This window comes from Zingiber officinale, chromosome 4B, assembly GCF_018446385.1.
Source record: "Zingiber officinale cultivar Zhangliang chromosome 4B, Zo_v1.1, whole genome shotgun sequence".
NCBI classification, from domain to species: domain Eukaryota; kingdom Viridiplantae; phylum Streptophyta; class Magnoliopsida; order Zingiberales; family Zingiberaceae; genus Zingiber; species Zingiber officinale.
This window is the reverse complement of record NC_055993.1, coordinates 117,909,410-117,923,191: the sequence shown is the minus strand read 5'-3', so window position 1 is coordinate 117,923,191 and position 13,782 is coordinate 117,909,410.

The following is a 13,782-nucleotide window of genomic DNA, read 5'->3' as shown; positions in this document are numbered from 1 at the left end:
TAGAATAGGGGACCCCCATTTGGAGGGGTCAATGCCACGCTGGAGTCAAAAGGCCAAGGGCCCACCGGAGAAGGAGGGGCCGACCTCCCGACCGGCCCAGGCCGGCCGACTGGTGAATAGCCTAAGGCAAAAGGCGCCCCGACAGAACTCGGGGTTCCGACGCTCAATGGAACAATAACAAGGAGCCGAGCGGAAGGCCTAGGAGAAGGTGACATACTGCTAACAGTCCATACATAGGACCCTACCGAAAAGATCCAGGCCGGACGGGAGGTGAGTGTCGTCCGGCGCGCAAGATTAGGGCTGGTCGGACGGACTCCCCGTCCAGCCGGCCTGCGGTCGGCAGAGAAGGACAAGAACATCTTATGACAGCTGTCAAGTCCTATGCCTAGGCCATACTCTAAGTCTGACAACGAGGTGTTCTGTTGTCCCATCGAGGACATACTTGGACTGTAGCAGTATGGCGTCAGGTAAGCTTTCTGACAGACACATATCGAGGTATGGGTTGCTGACATGTATGCGCCTCAATGGACGTGCAGGAGCTCTCTCACTACTCTATATAAAGAGCCTCATACTTCGCCGGAGGTACGCGTGGGACAACTTTGGAGCCACTTGTTTTACTGCTAGCTTGCCTGACTTGAGCATCGGAGGGTCGCCGCCGGGAACCCCTACCCGGCCCGACTTCTGTGCAGGTCCGCCGGAGCTTCGTACGATAAGGCGGGGATCTCCATCAGCGACTCGGAGAGCGCCACGTGCCCAGCGTCTGTTGATTCAGAATTCGGACAGGATCAACTTAGTTTATTTCTAAATACTCATTTTGTCTCTATTACCTTTTTGTTTTTGGGTGGTGGTACTAAGTCCCAAACTTCATTCCGCTCAAATTGAGCTAGTTCCTCCTGCATAGCTATGACCCAGTCTGGATCAAGTAACGATTCAACTATGGTTTTAGGTTCGATTTTTGAAATTAAAGAAATTTGACATAGGTTCCTAAAGGATGACCTAGTCTGAACCCTTAGATCTGGATCACCAATTATCTGGTTAGTTGGGTGATTTGGGTTGACTCTAATAGTTCTAGGAGATTGACTTTCTTGAGGTTCTTCTTCCTCTTCATGATTTAGGAATTGATTGGTTCTTTCAGAATTATTATTTTCTTGAACAAATTCAATTAGTTGAAGTTGAGTTTGTTCTTGGTTTAGTTTGGATTCTTCAAATCTTCCGTTAGTGGTTTCTTCAATTCTTAAGGTAACCTTATTATAAACTCTGTAACCTCTACTATTTAGGGAGTATCCTATAAAAATTTCATTCTCTACTTTAGATGTGAATTTTCTTAAGTGTTCTCTTGAATTTAAGATGAAGACTGGGCACCCAAATACTTTAAAGTATTTTATATTGGGTTGTTTATCATAATAAAGTTCGAAACAGGTTTTATTATGTGTTTTATTTAATGTTGTTCTATTTTACACATAGCAGGTTGTACTCACAGCTTCTGCCCAGAAATATTTGGGAAGATTATATTCATTTAACATAGTTCTAGAGGCTTTAAGTAAAGTTCTATTTTTTATTTCTACAATCCCATTTTATTGAGGAGTTTTAGGACATGAAAATTCGTGATGATAACCATTTTCAAGACATAATTTATTAAAGTTATGATTTTTAAATTCTCCCCCATTATCACTTCTAATTCTTTTAATTTTAAGATCTTTTTCGTTTTCGACTTGTTTACAAAAGTTTGTAAAAATTTCAAAGGTTTCATCTTTATTTTTTAAGAATTTCACCCAAGTAAACCTAAAGTAGTTATCTATTATTACTAGACAATATAAACTACCGTTTATAGACTTGACTCCATGGGAGTCAAACATGTCTAGATATAAAAGTTCAAGTATTGAATTAGTTTGAGATTGGTTAAGTGGTTTGTGGGTAGATTTTGTTTGTTTGTCTTGTTGACAATCATTATATATGGTTGAGTCTAAGTTAGGTAATTTTGGTAAGCCTCTAACTAATCCATTTAATTTACTTATATTTATGAAATTGGTGTGTGACATTCTTCTATGTCATAACCATGTTTCTTCTTTTTGTGTTAAATAACACTTAAGTGAAGAAGTGGTTAGGTTAATTGCATAGATGTTGTCTTTTCTAAACCCTTTTAGACTTATTTTAGGGTTATCTAGGTGCTTGATTAGATATTTTGAAGATAGGAACCTAACCTTATACTTAGTGTCACACAATTGACTGATACTTAGAAGATTATACTTGAAAGTTTCGACAAATAAGACATTTGTAATAATGAAGTCAGATTTTAGCTTAATGTTACCTATACCAATTACCTTGAGTTTACCATTGTTTCCAAAGGCAACTGTCCCTAAGCTTTTGTAAGTAAGTTGGGTGAATTTGGTGTGATCTCCAGTATATGTTTGGAATAACTACTATCCAAAATCCACTTGCATTCCTACAATAGGTAGGAACAAGAATTAGTTTAAGTTCAGGCTGAGAAAATCTTGAGGTTAGTTTTAACATAATCCTTAAGTTAATTAAAGAAGTTAATTAATTTTAAAAAAAATAAAGTTTTTTTTAAAATAATTTTTTTTAAAAAAAATTAAAAGGAGTTTCAAATTAATTTAAAAGATTTTTAAAGTAGTTTTTTTTAAAAAAAAAAGATTTTTAAAGGATTTTTTTAAATAATTTTTAAAATATTTTTAAAAGAGGTTTTAAAATATTTTTTAAAAGATTTTTAAAAGAGGTTTTATAATAAATTTTAAAAGATTTGTAAAACAGGTTTTAAAATAATTTTAAAAGATTTTTAAAGGTAGTTTTAAAAAAAAATTAAAGGATTTTTTAAAATAATTTTTAAAAGATTTTTAAAAGAGGTTTTAAAATAATTTTTAAAAGATTTTTAAAGGTAGTATTTAAAAAAAAAATTTAAAGGATTTTTTTAAAAAAATAATTTTTAAAAGATTTTTAAAGAGGTTTTAAAATAATTTTTAAAATATTTTTAAAGGAGGTTTTAAAATAAATTTAAAAGATTTTTAAAGGCAGTTTTTAAAAAAGATTTTTAAAGGATTTTTTTTTAAAATAATTTTTAAAAGATTTTTAAAAGTAGTTTTTAAAAAAGATTTTTAAAGGATTTTTTTAAAATAATTTTTAAAAGATTTTTAAAAGAGGTTTTAAAATAATTTTAAAAGATTTTTAAAAGTAGTATTTAAAAAAGATTTTTAAAGGATTTTTTTTAAATAATTTTAAAAAGAGGTTTTAAAATACTTTTAAAAATATTTTAAAGGTAGTTTTCAAAAAATATTTTTAAAGAATTTTTTTTAAATAATTTTTAAAGGTGGTTTTTAAAAAAAGATTTTTAAAATTTTTTTTTAAAATAATTATTTAAAATATTTTTGAAAGAGGTTTCAAAATTATTTTTAAAAGATTTTTAAAAGTGATTTTAAAAAATAGATTTTTAAAGGATTTTTTAAAATAATTTTAAAAAGATTTTTAAAATAGGTTTTAAAATTATTTTTAAAAGATTTTTAAAAGAGGTTTGAAAATAATTTTTAAAGATTTTTATAGGTAGTTTTTAAAAAAGATTTTTAAAGAATTTTTTTTAAATGATTTTTAAAAGTGGTTTTAAAATAATTTTTAAAAGATTTTTAAAGGATTTTTTAAAATAATTTTTAAAATATTTTTAAAATAATTTTTAAAAGATTTTTAAAATAGGTTTTAAAATAATTTTAGAATATTTTTAAAGGTAATTTTTAAAAAATATTTTTAAAGGATTTTTTTAAAATAATTTTTAAAATATTTTTACAAGAGGTTTTAAAATAATTTTTAAAAGATTTTTAATGGATTTTTTTTAAATCAATTTTTAAAAGAGGTTTTAAAATAATTTTTAAAAGATTTTTAAAAGTGGTTTTAAAATAATCTTAAAAGATTTTTAAAGGTAGTTTTTAAAAAGATTTTAAAAAAAAAAATTTAAAAAAATATTAATTTTTAAAAGATTTTTAAAGGTGGTTTTTAAAAAAATATTTTAAAAGAATTTTTTTTAAAAAAAATTTTTAAAAGATTTTTGAAAGAGGTTTTAAAATAATTTTTAAAAGATTTTTAAAAGTTGTTTTTAAAAAAAGATTTTTAAAGGATTTTTAAAAGAAATTAAAAATTTTAAAAATTAATTTAATTTAATTATAATTAAATATTTGATGAGTTGATAGATGATCTATTTGATCAGTTAAAGGGGGCAACAGTGTTCCTTAAGATAGACCTGCACTCTAGGTACCATCAGTTGAAGGTGAAAGAAAGTAGTATACCCAGAACAGCTTTTAGGACCAGATATGGACACTACGAGTTTGTAGTCATGCCTTTTGGAGTGACTAATGCACCTGTAGTTTTCATGCACTTAATGAACAGAGTGTTCAGAGAATACCTTGACAAGTTTGTCATCGTGTTCATCGACGACATTCTGATCTATTCAAGAACCCCAGAGGAGCATGACACTCACTTGAGAATAGTACTGCAGACCCTTCAACAAAAGCAGCTTTATGCCAAATTCTCAAAGTGCGAGTTCTGGTTAGAGCAGGTGACGTTTCTAGGTCACATCATCTCTAAAGAAAGTATCCAGGTGGATCCTACCAAAATAGAAGCGGTCAACAACTGGTGTAGACCTAAGAACGGCAGGGAGATCAGAAGTTTCCTTGGTTTAGCTGGGTATTACAGGAAATTCGTGGAAGACTTTTCCAGGATAGCCTCTCCACTAACAGCCCTAACTAGGAAGAACAAGAAGTTTGAATGGTCAAACAAATGTGAGCAAAGTTTCCAAGCACTGAAGAAAAGACTGACCAATGCTCCCATTCTGACTGTTCCAGAGAGTGACAAGAGTTTTGACATATACAGTGATGCTTCCAAGATGGGCCTTGGAGCTGTTATCATGCAAGAAGGGAAAGTTATAGCTTATGCTTCCAGACAACTCAAGGATTATGAGAAGAACTACCCCACTCATGATCTAGAGTTAGCAGCTGTGGTCTTTGCACTAAAACTCTGACGACATTATTTGTATAGAGTTCAGTGCAAAATCTTCACCGACCATCAGAGCTTGAAGTATTTCTTTACCCAGAAAGATTTAAACATGAGACAGCGCAGGTGGCTAAAGTTGGTTAAAGATTATGACTGTGAAATCCTCTACCACCCAGGTAAAACTAACAAAGTGGCAGATGCACTAAGTCGAAAGTCCAGTGCAACTCTGATGCACTTGTCATCATTAGCACTGCCACTGCAGAAGGAATTGTTAGACTTTGGAGTTGAAATTATTTATGGGCAACTCTCTGCATTGACCTTAGAGTCAACCTTGCTTGAGGATATACAGAGAAAGCAAAGTGAAGATCCAGATATCCAGAAGATCAAGCAAGGGATACAAAAAGAAGAAAATTCAGAGTTTTGGGTGTCAGACAGTGGAGTTCTTTATCAGGGGAGCCGCTTTTGTGTCCCTAATGATGAGGAATTGAGAAAGAAGATTTTAGAAGAAGCTCATAATACCCCGTACTCCATGCATCCTGGTTCCACCAAGATGCATCAAGATTTGAATCAAAGATTTTGGTGGTCTGGACTCAAGAGAGATGTCGCAAAATATGTCAGTATCTACCTGACATGCCAGAGAGTCAAAGCAGAACACCAGAGACCTGGAGGAGTTCTACAACCTCTCCCAATACCAGAGTGGAAGTGGGAAGAAATATCCATGGACTTTATAACAGGTCTTCCAAGAACTACTAATGGATATGATGCGATATGGGTGATAGTGGATAGATTGACCAAGTCTGCTCATTTTCTAGCCATCAAGGTGTCCCACTCTATAGAGCAGTTGGCACAGCTATATGTTAAGGAAGTGATCAGACTTCATGGAGTCCCGAAGTCGATCGTTTTTGACAGAGATGGGCGTTTCACCTCTCATTTTTGGGAGTGTGTTCAGAATGCACTAAGCACCAAACTCAAGTCCAGCACAGCCTTTCATCCCCAGACTGATTGACAGACAGAATGAGTAAATCAGATTTTGGAAGACATGCTCAGGGCTTATGCATTGGATTTTAAGGGCAGTTGGTGCAAGTATCTGTACTTAGCTGAATTCGCCTACAACAATAGCTACCAGGCCATTATCAAGATGGCACCTTACGAAGCACTGTATGGCCGAAAGTGTAGATCACCTATATGCTGGTTGGAGGCTGGAGAAAGAAAAGAAATGGAATCAGAACTAGGCAGGCAGACTGAGATGATAGAAGAAACTACTCAGGCTATCCAGAAGATCAGACAGAGAATTGAGACTGCCCAGAGCAAACAGAAAAGTTATGCTGACACACGCTGTAGGCCACTTGAATTCCAAGTAGGAGATTTAGTCTTTCTCAAAGTTGCTCCTATGAAGGGAGTGATGAGATTTGGCAAAAAAGGGCAAGTTAAGTCCCCGCTACGTAGGGCCTTACCTGATCACAGAGAGGATTGGGAAAGTAGCTTACAAGCTAGACTTACCACAAGATATGTCAGCAATACACAATGTATTTCATGTCTCCATGCTAAAGAAGTGCCTTCACGACCCTAGCCAAGTGATTCAACCTCAGTCAGTGCAGATTCAGGAGGATCTTAGCTATGAGAGCAGACCTACACAGATAGTGGACAGAGAAGTTAAGAGACTAAGGAACAAAGAAATAAGCTTCACATAAGTTTAAAGATCAGCAAGTTTAGTTTCCTTTTATGCTAGCATGTTGTTAAGATTTTTCTTACTGTTATTTGCTATTAGTTGAGCAGCTTTACATGTTTAGCATTTCAGTCTGTTTTGATTTCCTTGTTATTAGATGAGCATGAGTAGTATTTCTTTTAAAGCATTCAGTCCTTAGATTTCTTCCTGTTCATATGCATGTTCGAGTTTTGTGAGTTAGATAGCGCTTACTAAGCATTTTGCTTATAGTTGCATTTTCCTCTTATTGCAGATAAAGGAAAAGGAAAGTTATAGTGAAGGAAGGTGACAAGAAGGTGTGGATGGATGTGTGATGTCTGGACTATGGAAGCCTTGAGATTTAGTTTAAAAATTTATTAAGATTTTGTATTCAGAATGTTCGAACTATTCTTTCGTGTTGCTGGATTTTCTTATTGAATATTTTATGTTTTAGAATTCTTCCTTCTATTTGCTATGTACATTAGTTCCGCTAATTGAGTTGTATCACTGTTGCATGCATATACTGATTGATATACTTTAGTTGTGAACATATGCTTGAGTAGAATGACAAGATGAGTTAACTATGTTTCAGTTGTTACTAATTGCATGTTTCTCATTTTTTTGAGAGTTTTAAGTATTGATGTTTACATATGAGTAACTCTAGTTAAGTAAAGTTAGTAGTCCAGTAGCGTCCTGCCCTCACAGACTAGTAGGGAGGAGGGTGGGGTGTTACACTCCGCGTGGCACAGCGACGTTGGGGATAAAATTTGCCTCCGGGCACTCGGGTACCTCCCGAGCACCCGAACCCTATTTTCCAGCGGTTTCCTACCTGCAAGAAAACGTTAGTCCGACACAAATATATATCCTGCAAAATAGAGTGTTAGCACAGTTTATCATTAAATTAAATATTAATTAGATTTCATCTCATCGGGACCGGAATCTAGTCAAGATCTCAACTTAGAATTCTGAAATGGTTTTAAGTCGGATCGGCGCCTAAGTTCCCTTCCCGGGAACGCGTCCTCACAGTCACTCCCCTCCAATGACTTACCTTTACTTACCTGTCAGACGTTAGGTCAGCCCTTCAACCCGTTTGGACTTCGTGCCAACTATCCGGTCAGCCCGTCGACCTAGCTGGACTTCGTGCCAAACGTCCAGTCAGCCCGTCGACCCGTTTGGACTTCGTGCCAACTATCTGGTCAGCCCGTCGACCTAGCTGGGCTACGTGGCAGACATTCGGTCAACCCGTCAACCTTTCTAGGCTTCTCCTGCACACTCGGTCAGAGTGTTAGATCAACAACGAAACTAATTTAACCTATTTTGTCATTCATCAAAACCTGGGTTAGACCATTAGTGCTAACCGCACCAACAGTATCATCACCGGTTTTAGATCGGATTATCCCATGGACTCTGCACCCTTGGATCTCACGGTCTTCATGCACACTTGACGCAAGGGCTCCATGCCCTTCGATCTCTCGCGATTCACTCTCGCTCGGCTCATGAGCCCTGCTCCCATTCGCCTTCGATCTCACGAGCTCTGCTCCCGTTTGCCTCGATCTCATAGGTTCCACTCCCATTCACCTTCGATATCTAGGCTTCGCTCCCATTCACCTTCGATCTCATGGGCTTCACTCCTATACGCATTCAATTTCACGAGCAACACTCTCGTTCACCTTCGTTCTCATCAGCTCTACTCCCACTCTTGTTTGACTCACAGGCTTCGCTTTCGTTCGCATTTGACTCACGGGCTCCACACTGCTTAACTCACGGGCTTCATGCCCGCTAGACTTATGGACTCCGCTCCAATTTGCTTTCAATCTCACTGGTTCCGTGCTCGCTGAGCTGACGGACTTCGCTTCCATTCGCTTTCGATCTCATTGGCTTTGTGTTTGCTCAACTAACAAGCTTCGCTCCCATTTGCCTTCGATCTCATGGGCTCCGCGTCTACTCAGTTCACAAGATCTGCTCCTTTCACCTTCAATTTCATGGGCACTACACTCGCTGGGCTCACGGGTTCCGCGTCCTTCGATCTCATGAGCTTCGCTCCCACTTGATCCACAGGATCTACTCCCTTTGATCTCACGGCCTCTGCATCCACTTGCCTTACTTGCCACTCGCCCATCACTGCTTGGTCGCTTGCTCGACATTTGCTCGGTCGCCATGCACATTGTTTGCTGCTCGATCGGCAGGTGCATTGCTCGCTACTCCATTGGCATGCATCTCGCTCGCCGCTTCATCGATACTCGCCTCGCTTGACATTCTGTCGACACTCGTCACTTTGTCAGCACTCGTAATTTTGTTGTCACTCACATCATTCGTCACTCTGTCAGTACGCGCCTCACTTTCCATCTGATCGACACACGCCTCACTTGTCGCTCTCCTCGGTACATGCCTCACTAGCCCTCTGCCAGACCATTCACTCAATAATCACCCGGTGGTCCGCTTAGCATTCACCTGAACACTCGCTTGCATTCGCCCGATCTCTTGCTCGGCATTCGCCTGATCATTCGCTCGGCATTCGCCTGATCAGCATTCGCCCGATCAGCATTTGCCCAATTGTCCGCTCGGCATCGGCTCAACACTCGTTTTCACAACTTGCTTGGCATCGCTACCACAGGTCGATCAACACTCACAGGTTGATCAACACTACTATCGTCGCTCTCTTGACACCACTTCCATCGTTCGCTCGGCATCGCCATAGCTACTAGCTCAACATTATATGACAAACCCAGTGATTTGACTCTGCAGTCCAGGAGTTATTCTGCTTTATGATATGCTTGGTCTAGTCAGTCGGACTTGCACTTCCTTTGATTAGACATGAAGGGAAGGTTTGTGATATGATTAATTGATATTAGGCCACGTGGATAGAGGGGGCAATTTGGTCATTTTGGGTTTGGCATTTTTCCTTTAGGTTTAGAGGACGACGTAGGGAGAGAGGGAGGAGGTCTTCATTTTTCCATAGTGGGCTTTCAAGCACGCCGCTGCTAAGCACGCACGCCATCGCCTCTGACATCCCCTCTAGCGGCAATCGCCTCGCTCTCCCTCTCCACGTCGACGCTACTGCGTCGTCTCTGCCTCACACCACGCGGCCCCATCGCTAACACCACCTACTTGTTCTCTCTCGATGCCTTCGTCGTCTGCCTCGCGACACCGCTAGCTTAAAATCACACCACCACCGCCTCCAGCGGTCAAGTGTTGCCCCACTCACTCTTCCTCCTCACGGACACCGTGGAGCTCGACCTCACAAATGTCGCTGCCGCAGGCACAGCCATGTAGCCACCCTTGTTGTTGTTAACTCTCCGCCGAACAGCCCTTTGTTGGTCGACCACACATCCTCCCGTCCCTCACGCAGGGACATAGTTCCATCGACCATAGCCATCAACATCGCTCCACAACCCCTAGCGAGTATCCCCCAGCCATCGGTGCTACTCCCTAGCGTCCCACCGCTGGATCCGACCTTTTGGCCCCCTCGCCTTTCGATCAAACCAGCTAGCATCCACCATCTCTGAGATCCGCACTGTTGTATGCTTCTTACGCATGATCGGGCTCCGACCTGATCATGCTCCGCCTCTGCTATGTTCCGACCTCCAAGCCAAGGATATGTTCTGGCCTTTGAGCCACTGTCATATTCTGTCCTACATGTCACTGTTGTATCCAGGCCCGTGTGCCGCTGTCGTATTTTGATTTCGTGTCGTCCTCCGACTCCATGCCACCCTCCGGCTCCGCGTCATTGGCTCCAGCTCCGTGCCACCCTCCTGCTCTGCACCATTGCCTCCAGCTCCGTGCCACATCCGGTCCGCTTTTGTGAGCCTGGTATGATTTCATAAAAAATTCTAGATGACAAATCAGCATACTTGCTCATGACAAACCAATCACAAATAAATAAATAATATGAGAGAACTTTGTCTTGCTACTCGTAGGAAATTTAAACCCTTTAATGGAGTAAATAAGGAAAGGACTACACCCTTTGTGTCATGAAATTTATCTATATAATAATGTATGAAAAGTGGACCGGATGAAGAAAATAAAGACTGAATGTAAATCATATATTGTGTGACAATGGATCCAGACACTGGTAAAGTGAATGCTCCAGACGAAGTGTGGGCAGAATTTTCTATGGTAAATATTTTTATCCATTCAATTATATATTTTTATTATATGCTGGTGTATAATAAAATGCTTTCCTAATCAATGATATAGAAAAATAAAAGGGAGTACAAGTCAATACGAAAGGAAGGCTGTGATCATTTTCACATTCTTAGCGAGGTTTTCGGTGGGACAACAACAACAACAGGTGATATGCATAGGGCTTCTACTCAATTACCTCCCACATCTGATGAAGAGAGAGAGCTTGAAGAAGCATTCATTAATAGAGGCGTCAACTCATTTGTTGAAGTCGTTGATGATGAGAATGAGGATGTCAGAGGGAAACCTAATAATCGACGGCGTCGTGTTGCAGAGTCATCCAATAGTCATCGACGTAAAGATCCTAAAGTTTCAAGAATTGAAAAATATGAGGCTTGTATGGACAAGTGGAGTAATACCATGGAACAGCTGAGTGGAGAATCTATTACTAGGCAAAAATACCTGGAGTTGAGGGCTGCTAAGTTAGAACATGAACAAGATATATCCTGCTCTTCTAGAACTAGCATGTTCAATGATCCAAACTCTATAGATATGTGCATGTAGATTTTAAATGGGATGGATTCATTATCTACCCAATCATACACAAAAGCTACCGAAGCTTTCCTTAAACCTGGTCTGCGTGAAATTTTTATGAAAATTCCATCAAATAGGAGAGCTGAATGGTTGGATTGTCTCAATCTTGAGCACATGTAGGATCATACGTTGCCAAGTTGATGGGGAGTGCTTTTATTACATAGCCGAAGACTACTTAATGTTAATGAAGTTTGTTTGATTTTGTGGCTTGAATATTGAAGACTTGTTTGATATTTTGGAATTTAATGTTGAAGCTTATGTTGAGTTTTTCAATATGAATTGTTTATTGGTAATTTATATGATGATTCTATTGGTAATTTGATACATGTGTGTTGATTTTAATATTGGTTTGTTGCAGATCATGTCAATCTCTGATGATGAATACGATGAATTAGAACCAGATATTAATTTGCTGATAGTTTTGGGTATTGCAAATGATTTTTTCCATGACATGATGACTGAATATCTTGGATATATTGATCGAATGTCGTCTCGAACTTCATCTCTTACTGGGAGGATGTATATATAAGAAATACTTGATGGGCACCCCAAGTTTTCTTTGATAATTTTCGTATGTCAAAACATGTGTTTGTGAATTTCTGTAGTACACTAAAAGAGATGAATCTATTGCAAGATGGAAAGAAAGTTACAGTTGAAGAAGGTGTGACTATGTTCTTACTAATTGTCGGGCACAACACATGACATCGGATATGTGCAGATCGATTTCAACATTCATTCTACACCAGTAGCAAGTGGTTCAAACGAGTTCTACGAGCTGTTTGTACCTTAGGCACATATATTATTCGACCATATGAACACAATGTCGTCCATCCTCACATATTGAACAATCCAAAGTGGTTTCCATATTTTAAAGTACATATGCTACACTAATGTGTCTACTTACATTAACAATTTATCCTTACTAACACATTGTGCATTTTTAGAATTGTCTTGGAGCTATCGATGGGTCTCACGTGTCGGCATGGACACCATCATCAATTCAGACATCTTTTCGTGGTAGAAAGGTCATTGTTATACAAAATGTGATGTTTGCATGCGACTTCGATATGCTTTTCACATTTGTGTATATTGGTTGGGAGGGACAACAAATGATTCCAGGGTGTTTATAGATGCATTGACAAGATATAAAAATAATTTTCCTAAACCTTGCGGTGGTAAATAACATATAAATCTCTCTATATATATTCATTTATGTTGATGTTTTACATCATTAATTTGGAAACAATGTATGCAGATCAATTTTATCTTGTTGATTCTGGTTACCCAAACATGCCGGGGTTTCTCGCTCTGTATCGAGGTCGATGCTATCACTTGCGAGATTATCAGGGGCAAGGGAGACCAAGGGGGAAGGAAGAGTTATTCAATTATAGGCACAGTACGTGTCGTAATATTATAGAGCGGTGCATTGGGGTGCTCAAAGCAAGGTTCCGAATTTTAAAAGATATGTCAAACTATCCAATTATTAGGCAAAGATTAATACCAGTTGCATGTTGTGCGGTGCATAATTTCATACGTCGACATCATGCAATGGATAATTTGTTTATGGAATACTCTTCTGATGATATGCTCATGTCTGGAGTCGAAGGTGATTTTAATTATCAAGAGCCGATTCCAATTGATTCAAGCCAAACAGCTCAGATGGGAAATGTACGTGATGAAATTGCAAGCAATATGTGGAATGATTATATGGAGCACCTCTCAAGTTTGCAATGACAGCTTCTACCCAGCCTTAGTTTTCCCTTGAAAAATCAGTCTATTGCTACAGGTAGATAAGCATTTGGTCAGGACCGGGCTGCCCTTTTTACCTTTTTTATGATTGCTCTAGTTGTCTATAGCTGGTTAGTGACAATGTTTCACCTAAACTGAATATTTTCAATAAAGAAATAGTGCACTAGAATTCAGTCTATCATGAAAGTTTATTTGTCATGATATTATTTATCATGGAAGTCTATCATGGAAGTATTCCTTTCAATCAATTTCCTTTTTATCTTCTGAAATCTTACTAACAAATGTATTCTTCACCGATGAAAGGTCTGAAAGCCAGGCAATTGTTTTGCTGTGATACCATATTCTCTTATTATATATATGGATTGAGATTTCATTGACAGATAAAAGGAATGGAGATTTTCTGGTAGCCGATGTAGAGGTCAACGAGTGCTTCACCGAGTTATACAAATCCAGCGAACAGAACATCAGTGAGAGTCTATATATATTCTCCTATATATATAGGCCTTTCTCTTCTAATTAGTTATACCACTAATCTTACACATCATATCCTTCCACGCCAATTCAATAGCCGATGCATCTAAGTGGTGTTTTTTTTTTTTTTTAAATTTCCTTGAAGAAAATTAAAGGATATATATATAATTCTT